The sequence below is a fragment of the Dermacentor variabilis genome, chromosome 1 (assembly GCF_050947875.1).
Source record: "Dermacentor variabilis isolate Ectoservices chromosome 1, ASM5094787v1, whole genome shotgun sequence".
Taxonomy (NCBI): Eukaryota; Metazoa; Arthropoda; class Arachnida; order Ixodida; family Ixodidae; genus Dermacentor; species Dermacentor variabilis.
In genome coordinates this window covers 143,986,092-144,005,206 of record NC_134568.1, presented here as the reverse complement: position 1 = coordinate 144,005,206, position 19,115 = coordinate 143,986,092, and positions in this window count along the sequence as shown.

Below are 19,115 nucleotides of genomic sequence, written 5' to 3'. Positions count from 1 at the left end.
GGACGGTCGCGCGGCAGGCGTCTTCTGAATGGGATTCAGCGCACCGCGGGCACACGGCATTGTTCACACAGACGCTTTTTACATGACCAATCTTGAAGCACTTGTGACATTGCAGGGGCTTCGGTATGTAAGGTCTAACTGCACGGCGGACATGGTCAACTTTTACGTGAGAGGGAAGGCAGTCTCCCTCAAACACAAGCCTCACGCAGCGTATGTTTCCGAGTCTGGTGAGATGCGTGATGACAGTGCCTTCTGTTGTTGGCTTTATTAATATTGCCAAGTCGTCGGCCAGAATGGAAATGTCGAGGTCATAAACAACGCAAACAGAGCCGTTGCCGCCTGTAGGGGTCATTGATCGCACCTTTACTTTGTCGATTTCGGTGACATTCCGAAGACATTGTAGTGCGCTACGATGTAAAACATCTATAGCCAGGACATTCTTCCATGAGTTTATTCTCACGTCTTTCATCTCGTTCGGTGCGATGCCCTCAAGTAACAAAGAGAGAACCTAGCTGCCTGTTCAGGAGCCACAAGTTGGTCGTAACGTCCACGGGCAAGAAGAGAACAGTGTACGGCCAGCACTGTGGAATATCCTTCATGGTTGAAACACTTGCCGGCAATGACACCCGCAGCAGGCTTCTTTTTGCCTTTCGGCTAATGACAACCTTGAAGTCGTCGTCCGAGGAGTCGCAGCTGTCCGAGTACAACTGGGTGGCTTTGCTGTCAGTGTCGCTTGACTCGCTCCCACGCTTCCTGGACGTAGGTCGAGCGGACGGCTGCGCGCCAGAAATGTCCTCGGAAGTTTCTTCGTCCATTGCCACAGCGAGGGAGAGGCAGCGCCTAGAATTTGCTAAGAAACAAAGCGAAAATGTAGAGACAACAGTGCCAGCGTCCAACTAGGGAATCACTTCGTCGTCGTCCGTCATCAACCGCGAGACATTTCGGTATGTTGACGGGCAAGTTGAGTATCATCGGCTACCGTGAGTAGCTCCTTGGTCGCCATTTATGCTCGGTACCGCGACCTCTCTCAGTGGCAGGTGTGAATGCCGACTAATTGTGACCTTCCTATCCCAGCGTTGCATGTCATTGAGCTTTAGCCCCCTGATTCTTGAATTACTGTTTTGCACAAATTGAAAACAAAGACACAAGATTTGAAAACGCCTGCACTACCCTAGCGCAAAGCGGGCTCAAGACAATTTAAAGAATGAGTTAGACAATGCCCTAAAGAAAGCCGAAAGCTCGGATGTGACTATAAAAGCCCGTTCGAAAGAAAAGGAACTAGTGGAACAGGTAAGTTTGGCTTTAAGGGTGACGCCGAAGAGCACAGCAATAGGCCTGCGTTAGCACCAGGTGTAACAGCAGCATCAAATTTACGCCACAGTCCCTCCCCATACTATTCCCTTCTTACACTAGCTCACGGCGTTTTTGTTTATTAATGACACAATAAATCCCAGCTTTTCTGAATTCAATCGAAGCTTTTCGCTCGCGGCAGCTCCGGATGCCATATTTCAATATGACTTACAGTGAGAAACTGGTGAGAATGAAATGAAATATTGGTAAAAAAAATCTGGATATGGAAATATTCTTTTGAAAAACAGAAAGCATATGTCGAAGTGTACCCTGACAAGAAGCCCCAAACTCCGCGTTATTCGGTCAAAGAGGCTCTTTCTACAATTCTTCCAAGTCCCAAATGAAAGCAGCGTAACTGCGTGTGTGAGGCTTTGAGGAACTGAAAGCTAAGATATGTATATATATTAAAAAGAACGATGAAAAGAAATAGGACAACGAAAGAAGTAGCACGACAACGAAAGAAGTAGCACGAACAAAATAAGAACACAAGGACAAAGAATGAAATTTGAAACAAATTTTGGCCGCCACTCAAGAAGACGCCATCCGGCAGTAACGCACGAAAAGCACATGCCAGCTGAATGACCAGAGCCTCCTGTCATGGACGGTCTAATAGAGCTGGACAATTCTTGAGGGATAAACGTTGCATGTGCGAACTTTTTTTTGCCATTTTTGCAATACTCACTAAAAAAAATGATTACTCGAGTAACAGCGATTTCCACGCAGTACAGATACTCGAAGCCAGTCGGAAGGACTCGAGTAAAGAAGTAATATCCCAACTGTTCAGAGGCTACAGCAATGAAATTGTCAGAGGAATTTTTTTCGCAATGATGTGAATATTGGGATACAATTGTTAAGAACTAAAAGTAGTATTATCATCATTTCTCAATTCCACTTAAACACAACAATTAACTTGCCGTATGCTTTCTCTGTCTTAATTGTCTGTTACTTCGTATGATTATGACTGCTAGCATAACAGCATCATTGGGATTTCGTAATCGCGAGGAAACGCAAACCACTGTCAAAGCAACGGCACACTTGGAAGGATGCAAAATACCACTGATAGCAGTAATAGCCGCAGCACCATCAACGAGTTTATTAACCAAAGTACCAGTGTTACTACGGACATGAAACAATCGTATTTATCCCCGTGTTCGAATTCTTCTCGGCGCCTAGTTGATGAGCATAACCCTTTCATATGCCCTAGCTGGTCTACATAGTGCGCTGCATAATGACAAAGAGCTTGCATAGATACGAATCGCCACGCGGCCCATCGGAGTTTAGACGCTGTGCTGTGCTTCCGCAAATGCCATGAGTTTGGCCCAGTGGGCGCTGTTCTCAGCGTTAGCTTAAAGTGACCGCGTGAATAATGTGGCCAATCGTGCCAAACACTCCCTTCGATCAAGATGCATGTGACCTATCTGTGAATGACCTTCTTGTCCCATAAGATGGACAAGGTCTCAAAACTGGCTCATTCACAGAGCTTGCTCAATTACCGCAGTGCCGACGCCCACCTCTCAATGGCGATCGGCGGGATAACGAAACGACCACCACGGAAAGGGCCACTCGCGGATGGCATCAGTTTCATGAATATGGGCCCGGTTAACTTCTTGCACCGTTCCTGAATTCGTGCATCATTTACCGCACGGAGGCCTTACCCAATGCGACTGTTTCCGTACGCGAAACGGGGAAAGGCAGTCCTTGTGGGGGCAAGGCGGCTTCTGCTGATCGCTTTGAAGATCGACGGAGCAGCTCCCAAGCACCTACGTATACCCGGCAGGGGTACTTTACGCATCCGAAATACTTCAAACGCTTTGCTTGAGCGGAAGAAGCTCCCATGGGGAAAAATGAGCTTAGCAGATTACCGATGGTTCTCTCTGTAGCCATCATAAAAGTCACAAACACATTTATGAATGCGGCTGACTGCACATGTCCACTTCCAAGCGTACTGCTTCAGCTTTCACTTTCGAGAATGTGCCGACAGCAGTCATTTGCCCACACGACATAAAAAGAAAACCAAAAGCTCTCAGAAGGAACTATAGGTTCTTGCGATAGTAAGGCGTGGTTGGCTCACAAGAGAAAGATAACGTATATCGCAAAATAAATAAATAAATAAATAAATAAGTAAGTAAATAAATAAATAAATAAATAAATATCACAATTTATCTAGCCTGAAGATTATCAGATTTGACTATTGACTGATTCAACTTACAAATTGAGCTATTTAAACTTAACCAGTAATTGATTCATGGAGTTTACTGCCCCACTGCAACACTAGGGCTATGAGAGACGCCGCAGCGGAAGAATCCGGATTAATTTTGTTCAATTGGTTTTATTTACCCAAGTGGCCCAAAGCATGGTACAAGGTGCCGGCCCAAGCTACCCAAGAACATGCTACACGATTATTTTTGCATTTGCATTTCGCCCTCCCCGAAATGTGGCAGCCACGGCCGGGAACCAAACCCACGACCTCGTGCTGAGCAGCCGAACGCCATACAGCCACTGCGCCACCCCGTCGGGTAAACTAAAACAACAATAATTTTTGTAGTCGTAGTGCGCGTGCAGTGTGTCGTGTTCGTTTGTGCGATCTCATTCATGGCCATACTTACTTCACTGACGAAGGCGCACAAAAGGGTGCGCAGGTGATCGCACGGGCCATCGCTAGTGAGTGCCCGTGCATAAACGATGACTCACATCTTTGAATGCTGTCGGTGACGGTGCAAAACCAACAGTGTGCTTCCTTGTGAACGACTTCCTCTTCCTGACATTATATCTCTGCCCGAAAGACTAGTGCTGCCTTTGTTTAGACACCGTACTGTGGAAGGGCCTGCGGATGTTCAACTCCATTTGTATCATCATGACGCTTGCCTTCCCCGGAGAGGGGCTCTGCATACATCTTCCTTCTGTCGTCCCTGGTATGTGTTTGCTGCGTGTAAAAAAGAAGAAAAAAAAGCACTAGTTGAAAATCCAACAAGTGTCCTATCGACCTCTGTTTTCTCGTCCGGGCCTATTATTTTTTCGTTAATGTACAATGAACCGGAATCCTTTTTTCCCCTTTATCGCTCTCATATATATATATATATATATATATATATATATATATATATATATATATATATATATATATATATATATACGTATGTACACGCTTAATGCCTGAGGGATTCTCTCAGGTACGACAAGAATTGTTAGATAATTAAAGACAAGAAGTGTTTAACGTCCATCCCGCATGGGATTAGGCACGCTACTAGTGTGCACCGTGGAAGCCATCTTAAGATCAAAACAAATATCTCAGCTTGATTAGTTTTTAATTCTTCATAAGCCAACGTTTGTTAAGCCGGTTTGCGTACTCTTAAAATGGTTTTTGACCCCCTATCAGAGTCCCAATTGGTCCTTTCATGCTTTCAATCTAACTTAAGTCTTCGCGAAGATGTTGACGCCAGGGCTAACACAACTGCGTCGTTAAGGACGTGACCAGTCATTTGCTCTGTGTTCCTAAGTAGAAGAAGAAAGCACAATCACGCATGTACCCACTAGAAATAATATATTAAAAGGCTCGGATGAGTACTTCCGGCGTTGCATGTATCGCGCAAGAACCCGACGAACCTGCTTGAGAAAGGGAAAATCGTATGAGCACACACAAACGCGCGCGCACGCACACACACGCACGCACACGCATACACGCACGCATACACGCACGCACGCACGCACACACGTACACACACGCGCACACGCACGCACACACGGACGCACACGCACCCACGCACACACACACACGCACACATGCACACACACGCACGCACGCACACACACACGCACACACACGCACACACGCGCACACATGCACACGCACACACGCACACACACACACGCACACGCACACACACACACACACGCACGCACGTACACACACGCACACGCACACACACACACACGCACACACACACACACACGCACGCACGTACCTACACGCACGCAGCGCACACTGTTGCGTACTCCAGGGTAGCGTACCGTACTGCTGCCGAGAAGTAGCGGCGCCTGCCTATCGAAGCTCGACCGACATTACTTATTGGGTAGCGTGGCGTTGTCGGCGGGCTGAAGGCATCCGTTGATCATGGCGACCAAGCAGGGGCGAGACGATTTGCTAGTGCGAAACTTGCACGGTTTATTCAAAGGTAGTTGAAAGAAAATAAGAAAAGCATGAAGTATGAAGTCTCAAGTATGAAGTATATCAAAAGTACATTTCGGAGCCCCTTAATTAGGCTCTCTACAAGTGTGGGCGGGATCTTGCTTTCGTCGATGACACGTGACAGGCACGGAGAGAAGGCCCCTCCTCCTGCCATACCGAGCACGGGCAGGAGAAGTCGATCCTCTTTTCGACGAATCCGGGGAGAAGGTCGGGTGAGTGACCTCTCCGGCGCCGTGGGGTCCAGCCAAGAGAAGGTGGAGGGGATGAGGTCGCCCGTGGGCTCCGGCTCAGTGGGTGGGGTGAATGACCTCTCCGGCGCCGTGGGGTCCGGCCAAGAGAAGGTGGAGGGGATGAGGTCGCCCGTGGGCTCCGGCTCAGGGGGTAGGGTGAATGACCTGTCGCCACGTGGTGTCAGACGCCAACCCTAACAGCACACACACACATGCACGCGCGTGCTCGCACACGCAACTCGCTCGGGGTGTAGGGGGAGTGAGCCTTTTCTTCAAAATAAATTACTTGGGGATGAGTTGGAGCTTGCTTTCTCTCTCTCTCTCTCTCTCTTTCTATATATATATATATATATATATATATATATATATATATATATATATATATATATATATATATATATATATATATACCCGTCATGGTTGCTCAGTGGCTATTCCGTTGGGCTGCTGAGCACGAAGTCGCGGGATCAAATCCCGGCCACGGCGGCCGCATTTAGATGGGGGCGAAATGCGAAAACACCCGTACTTAGACTTAGGAGCATGGTAAAGAACCCCAGGTGGTCGAAATTTCCGGAGTCCTCCACTACGACGTGCCTCATAACCAGAAAGTGGTTTTGGTACGTAAAACCATATATATATATATATATATATATATTAATATATATACAAGAACCATCAATTTACTTCTTAACTGAGCTAGCGACTGAAATCAACAGAAAACATCGTGTCGCTCTATCCTGTGTGTGTCTAATGGCTTCCAAAGAGCACAGAACAATCGTTTACTGCCAATACCACAGCGTACATGCGATTAACAGTACACAAGTAAACCTAAACAGCGCGCATTCTCAAACCGACAGTGACCTCTTCAACATCGGTTCAGTCAGGTACCGGATGGTATTCCTTTGAACCCTCGAGAACTTCGTCAAAATTCAACAGGTCAGACTTGAATTGAAACGATCATACTTGTTGAATGCTAATTCGAAGCTGTGATGTACAGACTGAACGTAACTTTCAAACTTGGAAAAATCAGAAAGCACATTTCACTCACGTGCAAAATGAAAGCCCATGACTGTGTGGGGAGCCATGATTGCCGCCACATTACAAGCAGGCAGACAGAGAAAGATCACTGGATGAGCGATATGTTGCTGTCACGTCAAAATGTAGTCGAATTTGAAGCCTGCTGACACCAACACCAAAAACCAACCTGGGCGACCCAGCACGCCCGCGAGGCGGCGGCGAGGCAAGCCCTCGACGTCCCTTCGTGGGAGGCTTAGGCCCGGCCATCATAAAGTGCTGGTTCTGCAATAAAAGTTCATTCCTCCTCCTCTACTTTTTTTTTTAGTTGGCTCCTGTAAAGCGTGCATCACATCAGCAACAGTTATTTTGAGGAGAAGCAACCGCTAAGGCAGAACAGAAGGACGAAGAAAAATGCTAGCAGAGATAAAAAACTGCATAATAGTAAATCAAAGACAGCGATGCTGCCACGCTTTACCGTAAGAAAGGATCATAAAAGCTTCACGAACCGTGCCATACGGACAATCTTTCGTTCCCAAGGCACGAGCTGCTCAAGAATTGCCTTTTCCTCAACTGCCATCGTCTCCACTAGTCGCACGCCGCTCTGATCTACGCCCTTGACTAGATATTGCCGATTTTGTAAGGCAGTATTCCATGCCCACATTGGCTTGCATATAGAGAGCGGTTTAAAATACTTACTCAAAGCTTTACGAATAACTTCACATTCCCTTGCATATAGCGATGACTTTTCGTTAATTCGTTAATTCCATCTGCCCTACAATTCCCCTTCGTAAATGACACGCGCAATCACTCAATTGACAATCTCCCAATGAATGCCTTGCAATTCCTTGCGATTGTTAGTTTCAATACATTTTCAGCGCGCCGTGAAATGGGAGCCATTTTGATGGCTTCTTAGTCCCACAAAGAATGAACATCATCCTAATGTTTTTCAGCTTATTTCACATACCCTCTGTTCCTACAAAATTTCATTCCGATTTGACTTTTATTTCATTTAGAGCAATCGTTTCAGACGTCTCGGTCGATGAAACACCAACAAAAAATTAAATAAAATTATGATTGTTTTTTTTACTTCCACAATCAATCCAGAGCTTTTTATTCGCGGCTACAAGCAACGCAAGCCGCCCTGTCTGTATCCTTGGAAGGTTGTGTCCTCATATAACTTTTAATTCTCTTGCAGTGGCCGCTGACGCTTGCGGTGACCAAACTTTGAGAACTCTTGACGCTTGACTGACGCAGCCCAACACTTAAGCAAGATAACGCACCGTATGACATTGGAGAAGTGTCACACACCTGCATTCACCCAACATCGATTGCATTCCCTCGACCCATCTATGCAACTGCGGCTGTTACCTGGGCTTCCGTGAAATGAGGAAACAATGCCGTGTCGCTTACGCTTGCGCATCGCATTCCCCAGTGCATATACGTGTTTGATTGGAATGGCTGATAGCACCAAGTGCAATGCCTGCGGTGTCGAGGAAACTATAGAACATCTGCTGTGCTAGCCTATCTTTTGAAAATGAAAGAGATGACCTCTGCACAGCTCTAAATCAGTAAGATAGAACAAGATCTTGGGAACATGGCCTCGCATATCACAGCTACAGAAAGCCACAAAACCGCTGCTGCGATATGTGAAAGCTACCGGATAGAGTCACCGTCTGTGATCCGGAATGAGTGACCAATCGATATTCCCAGTGGACTTTCTCTTCTTCTTTTAATCTTTCTCTGTCCTTTTGCCTTTCCCCAGTGTAGGGTAGCCAACCGCGCTCAGTTCTGGTTAACCTCCCTGCCTTTCATTTATTATTTGCTCTCTCTCGCTCTTTCTTGACGGTCTTCTCTGCGTGGTTCTGACTGATTCTTACAGCACAAAGATCCTTTCTGTAAAAGAAACGCATTTGAGTCAGCACTGACCAATTCATGCAAAAACAAAATAATAGAATGACATTACAAAACCACTGCGAACGATATCTAGAGTTGGCTGCTCAGCAGTTGATTAACGCGGTGAAAAATTTCCACGTGGAAGGATTAAAAACGTGTTATTCCACACTGAGTTGTGGACGATCTCTTTCCGAGGGAAGGCAATTATTTTATCATGAAATATAAAACAAAAATTAAAGCGGAGGCTTTCCTTGTGCTTGGTTGATAATCGCGGGAGTAAAAGCACAGGTTAAGATAATCCGGAAGGCAAACAGCACGAGCTGTAAGCGCCACAGTGAATCGTATTCCTGCTTTCTATCAATACAACTTTAAATGGTGGATGTCGGTGATTAACGATCGCTTAAACAAGCCGATGGTTCGCTCCCAGCGTGCCTTTGAACCTCTTATTTCTCTATGCGCGGTTTAAGCCCCCATGTGAACGCTTTCCCAGAACTGCGATAGGCTTTCAGACGTTGCGAGGGAGCACTGTCTCAGCACCGTGCTCTGCAGAGGCCGTTTTCGCTTCTTTGCTCGAGATAGAATTTACCCATTCAATGACGGTACATATAATTGTCCGAAACATCTTTTTTCTATTTAAATGTGTACCACACATTGAGATTAAGAGTAATCAAGGAAACGGGAAAATATGTCGCGCAAACTTTTCCAGCACTGAGGGAGAGACACCTGTCAGAAAACTGGAAGTATGGCCCAAGCCACCTAAAGGTTCGTTTGGAATTTGTACCGGCAGCTCTCATCATATGTGAACCGTAGGCGCACATTTCATTTACTTCACATTCAAAATGTGTAGCACCACTGCAGCCGCGGATATCTTGCATCGGTCAGTCTCCTCTGACCGTGCTTTCAAAAGAAAGCGAGTCACGTGTCAAACTTCTTCCGCGTCCTACATTCCTGTTAAAAACCAAGAAATGACACTTACTGCCTGTCATTCATTGTTGGCCGCAGACATATAGCCAAAAACTTCATACTCAATACCAAAAGTCAGCAAGAAAAAAAATTGTGGTACGTTGCCTGTAGGCAGCACTCGTCAATAAAGGGTTAACCAAGCCCTGTAGTGTTTTTCCAATGTTTCTCGAACTTGTGCACCTATGCCTGTTTTGCGGGTCTATTAACTGCATTCATAGTAGTTACATAAGCGTGTATGTACTGAATGTCTAACTTTATTTGTCATGGTTCCATTATTATGTCGTCTATTTCTTTAAATTTTATACTTTAGCAGCCACAGAGGCTCACCAAGAGCATGGGTAGCTTAACTTCGCTAATTCTCATTAAAGCTTACTAATTTCTTTCTCTTTCCGCATTATAAGCAACCTTCAAGTTCAGCAAAAGGCTATTTTTAGCTGACTGATGGTGTTTCGCGTACCAAATCAACAGCTGGGTTATCAAAGATGTTGCAGAAGATTTCATATGAACATCTACCAAATGTAGAAAGGTATGCTGTCGTAACGGTTGTATCGAGATGCCATTTTTGCGAACAGTTTCAACCTTTGTGCGAGAACTCATCTTTTACAGAGTGGCCCATGATGACATCGTTATGATTAAAGAGACTTAGTTGACTAAAAGCGCAAGTTTTGTTGCTCCAGTTCAAGAAGCCCCACACTATCACATCCTCTGAATAAATTATCACAATTTCACTCAACTATATCTCAGGAAGTTCTCCTGGAAAACTGAAATAGTACATTTGTCGGCACAAAAAAAGGAGTAGTTGCCTGGACAAATTATGCAAAACCGCAGCTTCAGACATCACACAGTACGGGTCGAACTTATCGGACGATGCAATTATCTTTCAGGACATGGGATTCCAAGCGGGCTTTACCCATTAGCGTAGCTACCGTACAATCCGCTTCATGACTACCCTAACCAACTGTCCCCAGAGAGAAACGGGGCGGGCGGCTTCCACAACGGCCGACGAAGGTTGGAAGGACGCCTCTCGATCGGCCCGGCACCTCGGCCGCTGATGGCCGAGGCGCCTTTACCCGACTTCTGATCGGAGCCGGGATTAGAGTGCTTCCGAGAGATCAAGGGAGGCTGCTTCCATTACGTAGAAATCTCTTGCTGAGGATCAGCCTTCTATTTATCCGGCATTGATGACTCCAAGTTTGGCGCCTTAGTAAAAAATGCCGCAGGCACGCAATTACCTTCAGGTTTCAAAAGCCGGCCGTGGTGAAAGCCACCGGAGCGGCTTATACCGGGGACTTTTCCTTGGTGGACTCCCGCATCAATCAAAGCTCGACAAAGAATGGCGTTGGTCCAGCCGTCGGCCATAGCGGCAGCCAGAGGTTGTGCATGCGCGAGATACTACGGGCAGCCTTTTGTTGCGAGTGAAGCGAAAAGAAAAGCTGCAGTACGGGCACTATGAAAGCCGTCTCGAGAGAAAACTTCAAGCTCCTAAGGCGAGCCGAGATTATTTATATTCTCTTCCGCATAATTTTTTTCCCAACATAGTGACAAACGCTTTTAAGAATTTGTCTACGAAGAAAACCAAATGTAGAGGCCGTACAGCTGAAATGCGTCTATTGCATCAAGTATTCGTCGTGTTATGAGCGATTGCCCAGCCACCAAGTTCTGTAGTAACTTGTTAGCTTGGTCTATTTATGACAATGTGATAGTAATTCTATCGGGTGCGTGTGGCCTGCGCCATGCCAGACGGCGTTCTGACGTGCTGGCACTGGTTGCATGTAGCCTTGCGTGATGCAATGAGACGCATTGCGCGTTCATGAACTGCATCACGTGTTGGTTGCGCGTGCTATTTGACCTATTGCCTCGCTGCTATAAAAAAAAAAGAAAAATAAAGAAAGCGCCAGTCGTTGGAGTCCCCGCGTTGTGCTCGTTTTTTCTGTGCATTCGCGTCCCTTTCCGCACTGTTTCTCCATCAGAAGCTACGATAAACAAACTAGCCTATGTGTTGAGGCTCAGTGGTCTAACTGCGTAGACGATGGGCTTCCTAGCCATCTACAGGAACGACCGTCCATAGCATCTGGAGTGTTTCGTGCTGAAGCAGGAACATAACGCCCTAAGGACCACGGTGCAAAGAAGTTATTGGGTCATGGATACAGTAAGCTTATTCTCCTAACAAAGCTTACGCTAGGAATAAAAAAGCTTTGACGTGACAAAATTGCCACTGAGTAACCGATTAGTCTCGAAGGCATGTTTAAACGTACACGAAACGGGCTTATTGAGCTAAGCTCTTTTGGTAAACTAAACTATACTTGCGCAATAGTAAAACGGGCACTCTTAACGCGAGCGGAAAAGGCTGAAAAAAAAAGAAAAAAACGGGCGGCAACACCGCCCTGAGGTTTGGAAGCAGCTCCTTGTGACGTCATAAATTCGAACTGCGTCTACTCGGGTCGAGTTAATTGTGCGTCAACAAAGAAGAACTATAGTGCATGCTAAACAACCCGAAACTCTAACAAGGAAGTCTTAATAATCTTTTCCAAATTCCAGAAAATAAATTCAAATACGTGACGTCAAACTGTCGTTCCGCTATTAAGGTTTCGTGGTAAAATTTAAAAAAGGAAGGGACGCGTTGCTTCATTTTCTCCAGTAACAATGCACCTTCTCCCACCATATGAAAGAAAATATAGTGTGTGAGAGAATACTATCCAATTTTAAATTAATTTAGTGTTGGTGTTTAATGACCAATTGAAAAACGCCAACGTGACCGCTGAAAACAATATTGTAGCAGCGCTATTATTATAGTCAAAGTGAATTTTATTTCATTCTTGCACTCTGCCAACCAGTTGCTTCCTTGTGAAGCTAGAAAATAGCTTTATGTAGTATATTAGTTACATGTACTAATAAAGGGGCAAATATTTGGAGAGACAGTGCCAACTAATAAATAAAATTTATTTATTTATTTATTTATTTATTTTTATTTATTTATTTTCCAAGGGTCCTAATATGTCAGCAGCGTACGCATTTGGGCTGGTTGGTTCACGACTTGAGCGCAAACAGCGCTGTTGTCTCACGTCCCCTTTGTATTGCGCTGTTTCCGCTCAACTAGTACGTTACATTACGTGAAATGTGGTTAATTTAGAAGGTGCTGGAGAATACTTAATATTTGACGGCGATTGTGAAGAGTCAAAGTGCGACTTTAAAAAAAGCAGATGAAAATTTTGAAATCAGTCGTTTTGCAATGGTAGGCTAGAAGAGTATTCTAGTTAAAAGTAGCCTGTACAAAGAAAGATCGCTGAGACTGCGTAGGCACATATTAGGTAGACAACACAAGTGTGACCGGCCCTGGTGATGCGGTGAGCTGGTGAGGTCAAAGCGGGAACGTGGGATAAAGGCAAATGTAGGGAAACTTACGGCAAGATTCGAAAAGGAGTGAATCAAGACGGGATTTAAAAACTTAAACATCACTTAATCCAAACCGGCAATGGATTTTTTAGTGAGCAGTGAGAGGACCCTCACTAAGAATTCCTGGCTCCGGACAGGCCGTCATTAGAATATGAACCTGGCAACGTTTAACGCTAGAACGTTATCTAGTGAGGCGAGCCTAGCAGTGCTATTGGAGGAATTAGAGGGCAGTAAATGGGATATAATAAGGCTCAGTGAAGTTAGGAGGCCAAAAGAAGCATATACAGTGCTAAAAAGCGGGCACGTCCTGTGCTACCGGAGCTTAGCGGAGAGACGAGAACTAGGAGTCGGATTCCTGATTAATAAGAATATAGCTGGAAACATATAGGAATTCTATAGCATTAACGAGATGGTGGCAGGTCTTGTGAAACTTAATAAGAGGTACAAAATGAAGGTTGTACAAATCTGCGCCCCTACATCCAGTCATGATGACCAGGAAGTTGAAAGATTCTATGAAGACGTGGAATCGGCGATGGGTAGAGTGAAAATAAAATACACTATACTGATGGGCGACGTCAATGCCAAGGTAGGCAAGAAGCAGGCTGGAGACAAGTCAGGGGGGGAATATGGCATAGGCTCTAGGAATAGCAGGGGATAGTTCTTAGTAGAGTTTGTAAAACAGAATAATATGCGCATAATGAATACCTTCTTCAGCAAGCAGGATAGCCGAAAGTGGACGTGGAGGAGCCCGAACAGCGAGACTAAAAATGAAATAAACTTTATACTCTGCGCTAACCCTGCCATCATAAAAGATGTCGACGGGCTCAGCAAGGCGCGCTGCAGTGACCACAGGATGGTAAGAACTCGAATTAGCCTAGACCTGAGGAGGGAACGGAAGAAACTGGTACATAAGAAGCCGATCAATGAGTTAGCGGTAAGAGGGAAAATAGAGGAATTCCAGGTCAAGCTACAGAACAGGTATTCGGCTTTAACTCAGGAAGAGGACCTTAGTGTTGAAGCAATGAACGACAATCTTGTGGGCATCATTAAGGAGTGTGCAAGAGAAGTCGGTGGTAACTCCGTTAGACAGGATACCAGTAAGCTATCGCAGGAGACGAAAGATATGATCAAGAAACGCCAATGTATGAAAGCCTCTAACCCTACAGCTAGAATAGAACTGGCAAAACTTTCGAAGTTAATCAACAAGCGGAAGACAGCTGACATAAGGAACTATAATATGGATAGAATTGAACATGCTCTCAGTAACGGAGGAAGCCTAAAAGCAGTGAAGAAGAAACTAGGAATTGGTAAGAATCAGATGTATACGTTGAGAGACAAAGCCGGCAATATCATTACTAATATGGATGAGATAGTTAAAGTGGCTGAGGAGTTCTATAGAGATTTATACAGTACCAGTGGCACCCACGACGATAATGGAAGAGAGAATAGTCTAGAGGAATTCGAAATCCCACAGGTAACGCCGGAAGAAGTAAAGAAAGCCTTGGGAGCTATGCAACGAGGGAAGGCAGCTGGGGAGGATCAGGTAACAGCAGATTTCTTGAAGGATGGTGGGCAGATTGTTCTAGAGAAACTGGCCACCCTGTATATGCAATGCCTCATGACCTCGAGCGTACCGGAATCTTGGAAGAACGCTAACATAATCCTAAACCATAAGAAAGGGGACGCCAAAGACTTGAAAAATTATAGACCGATCAGCTTACTGTCAGTTTCCTACGAACTATTTACTAAGGTAATCTCAAATAGAATCAGGAACACCTTAGACTTCTGTCAAGCAAAGGACCGGGCAGGATTCCGTAAAGGCTACTCAACAATAGACCATATTCACACTATCAACCAGGTGATAGAGAAATGTGCGGAATATAACCAACCCTTATATATAGCTTTCATTGATTACGAGAAAGCGTTTGATTCTGTTGAAACCTCAGCAGTCATGGAGGCATTACGGAATCAGGGTGTAGACGAGCCGTATGTAAAAATACTGAAAGATATCTATAGCGGCTCCACAGCCACCGTAGTTCTCCATAAAGAAAGCAACAAAATCGCAATAAAGAAAGGCGTCAGGCAGGGAGATACGATCTCTCCAACGCTATTGACAGCGTGTTTACAGGAGGCATTCAGAGACCTGGATTGGGAAGAATTGGGGATAAAAGTTAAGGGAGAATACCTTAGTAACTTGCGATTCGCTGATGATATTGCCTTGCTTAGTAACTCAGGGGACCAATTGCAATGCCTGCTCACTGACCTGAAGAGGCAAAGTATAAGATTGGGTCTAAAAATTAATCTGCAGAAAACTAAAGTCTCGGAAGAGAACAGCAGTTTACGATAGGTAGCGATGCACTGGAAGTGGTAAGGGAATAAATACATCTACTTGGGGCAAGTAGTGACCGCAGATCCGGATCATGAGACAGAAATAATCTGAAGAATAAGAATGGGCTGGGGTGCGTTTGGCAGGCATTCTCAGATCATGAACAGAAGGTTGCCATTATCCCTCAAGAGAAAAGTGTATAATAGCTGTCTTACCAGTACTCACCTAAGGGGCAGAAACCTGGAGGCTTACGAAAAGGGTTCTACTTCAATTGAGCACGACGCAACGAGCTATGGAAAGAAGAATGATGGGTGTAACGTTAAGGGATAAGAAAAGAGCAGATTGGGTGAGGGAAGAAACGCGAGTTAATGACATCTTAGTTGAAATCAAGAAAAAGAAACGTGGGGGGGGGGGGGCATGGGCAGGACATGTAATGAGGAGAGAAGATAACAGATGGTCATTAAGGGTTACGGACTGGATTCCAAGGGAAGGGAAGCGTAGCAGGGGCGGCAGAAAGTTAGGTGGGCGGATGAGATTAAGAAGTTTGCAGGGACGACATGGCCACAATTAGTACATGACCGGGGTTATTGGAGAAGTATGGGAGAGGCCTTTGCCCTGCAGTGGGCGTAACCAGGCTGATTATTATTATTATTATTATTACTATTATTATTATTATTATTATTATTATTATTATTATTATTATTATTATTATTATTATTATTATTATTATTATTATTATTATTATTATTATTATTATTATTATTATTATTATTATTATTATTATTATAGAACCCTCGGTTGATGAGTTCAATGCAAGTAGGCTCTGTCGTATCGACAGAGCGGTCACGGAACCGATATATGACATTTTGATGGTGTCGACGCTTTCTCAAGGTTCGCGATATTCGGTTGCAAGTTCGATATTACGTAAGCAATCTATGCTATATTGATAACGTTCGCATGGTAGGCCGGCTCGGCATAGGGCAAAATTAGCTATATTGCAATTTACTATAACCGTTTCTCACTGTATCATTGGCTGCAACATAGAAAATTGGCCATCTAATGATCGCAGGTAACAAAAAGGGAATGTAGTAACCTCCGAAGTAAAAATAAGAACAAATAATAGTGGTGCAGACAGAGTTGGCAAAGCCATGCGTTGACTACATACCTGTCATACGGAATATGTCATCGTTTCGTGACAGCTTGCATGTGAGAAAGAGAATGAGAAGAAATTGAAGGGGCATTAACTAAGGTCGCGCCCGGTTGTCAGGGACAGGGAAAGGGAGGCCGAAAGATGTGACGGAAGAAAAAGAGTCACTGTGGCACACACCTGTAGAGGAACGCTTGCTGGCATATTAACAGGCGGTCGTGTTGACCAGTCACCTGCAAGAACTGCGATAACGCTCACTGTAGTATCTCGGCCAAAGTTGAAGTTGAATTTATTTTCATCAGCAGTACACATAAAACACAATTGAAGTATATATATATGCACAATAGGATGTCCCAAAGTAAAAAACTGTCGGGGGACCTCTTAACATGAAATAAATGGGGGTTAGTACAATTGTGGCAACACTAGCAGGCTACATCATACACAGTGAGGCCTTGTTCTCAGAGATAAGACGCCGTCATGGTTCCCGCCCGCTGAAGCCTGGCCCGTACCTGAGGGCGAGTCACGCAGAGGCCCAGATACAAATGTCGTCGGCGTATATTGAGACATGAACTGTCCACGGTAAGTACTCCGCAAGTCCTACCAGGACGAGGTCGAACAATTTGGGGATCAAAACTCCACCCTGTGGCACACCACCGCAGACGTAATGTTGCGAAGTTGTGCTGTGCCGTCTTCGGTCAGTAAGAAAAAACACCTCTCAGTTAAATAGTCCCGGATCCATTTCATACATCCGGACACCAACGCCCATAGCCTCAAGTTAGTTCAGTATGGCCTCATGGGGGACGTTGTCGTATGCTCCTGTTATATCTAGAAAAAGTGCCACTTATAGGCGCTTGAGGCTTTTTTTTATTTTGGACCCAGGTTACGATATCAATGACGTCGTCGATGGAGGAACGACCTCGACGAAAGCGCGTCATGGCGTCCGTATATATGTTGAATCGCTCTAGGTACCACTCCAAGCGAGCAAGAATCATTATTTCCATTACTTTGCTAATGCCGCTCGAAAGCGCAATCGGACGATATGATGATAGATCAAGCGGAGACCTTCCGGGTTTCATAATGAAGATCAAGCGGCTCGATTTCCATTGTTTAGGAACGGAGCCGTTCTGCCAAGGCTCATTGTATTAGTTGCGCAGCTCATCACGTGCGTCATGCCCAAGGTGGCATAAGGCAGCATGCGTGATACTATCAGATCCTGGTGACGAAGAACGCCTGCAGGTCGCCAACGCAGCATCGAGCTCTTCGAGTGAAAATATCACGTTCATTTCTGGTACACGTGCCTCAGGGATGTCATTCAGTGCTGCGTCAGTAATGATGACCACGGACCCAGCAACCCGTGCACAGAACTCTTCAGCCACTTCAAGTTCCGAGCGGAGTTGGTAGAGGGCCACAGCAGCAAAGAGCTTCCTTTGATGCGGAGGGGAGCAAAGACCTCTAACCGCTCTCCATATGTGCGAGAGCGATTTTCGACGATCAAGCGACTGACAGAAAGTTTTCTGTCGTTTGTCTTCCAATTTATACATACGACGCTGTACTTTCTCTTGTATGCGTCGTGAAGCCCTCAGATCCGAGACAGATTTCGTGCGCCGATACCTTCTCTCCGCCTGTCGGCGTGCCGCACGCAGCCTCTCCAGTTCAACGTCCAAGTCTGTTCACCTTGTTCACCTTGTAAGCGAGCAGGTGGATGTTTTAAATGTCTCCGCGATTTCATCTTCGATAGTGTGTGAGAGGCCTTCCCGACATGCGCCATTCATATCCTTCTTAAACCTTGACCAATCAATTGTACGCAAGACAGAAGAAGAGCGTTGCTCAACTCCTCTAATCTTTATGTATGTTGGAATATGGTCGCTTCCATGTGTTTCTATGTCCGTAAACCATTGGACACTCTAGGCAAAGCGCCGTGACACCAAAGTTAAGTCAAAGCAGCGACTATAGGTCGTGCCTCGCAGAAATGTAGGGCTGCCGTTATTCACACAGGATAAATCATGGTCGACAGCAAAGGAGGCAAGACGCCTGCATCTAGAGTCAATTTTAGTGCTTCCCCATAGCTGGTGATCCGCGTTAAAGTCGCCTGTGATAGATCGGGGGCCATTATTAATTAGTAATAGTTTCTTAAGTCGTTCGCCGTCAAAGTTACACGCTGGGGATATGTAGGCTGCAATTAGTGTAAATGACACATCCTTCTTCTTGACATTCAGGGAGACATATTGGTTGTCGTCATGAGGCTCTACCGCGTTAGCGATATGTATAAAGTCCGTGCGGGTGCAGATGATTACTTTCGTGCTCGCACCGTATGTGCATGAGACGAAAGATTCGTAACCGGACAGTCTGAGTGGAGTTGATGTATTTGGTTCGCAAATGACCAGTATGAGTAAGCGATTTGTAAAAATGAATTGGCGAAAGTCTGCTATACGAGTCCTTAGACCCCTGGCATTCCATTGAAAAATCGACGCACATTTAACTTCAGTGCGGAAGGGGACTATTGGTCGAGCTATGATGCTTAAATGATGCTAGCAAGCACTGGATTTAGTGCATCCAGCATTTGCAGAGCACTTCGAGCTGCTGGTGTTTGCAGCTTGTTCAGTATGATGC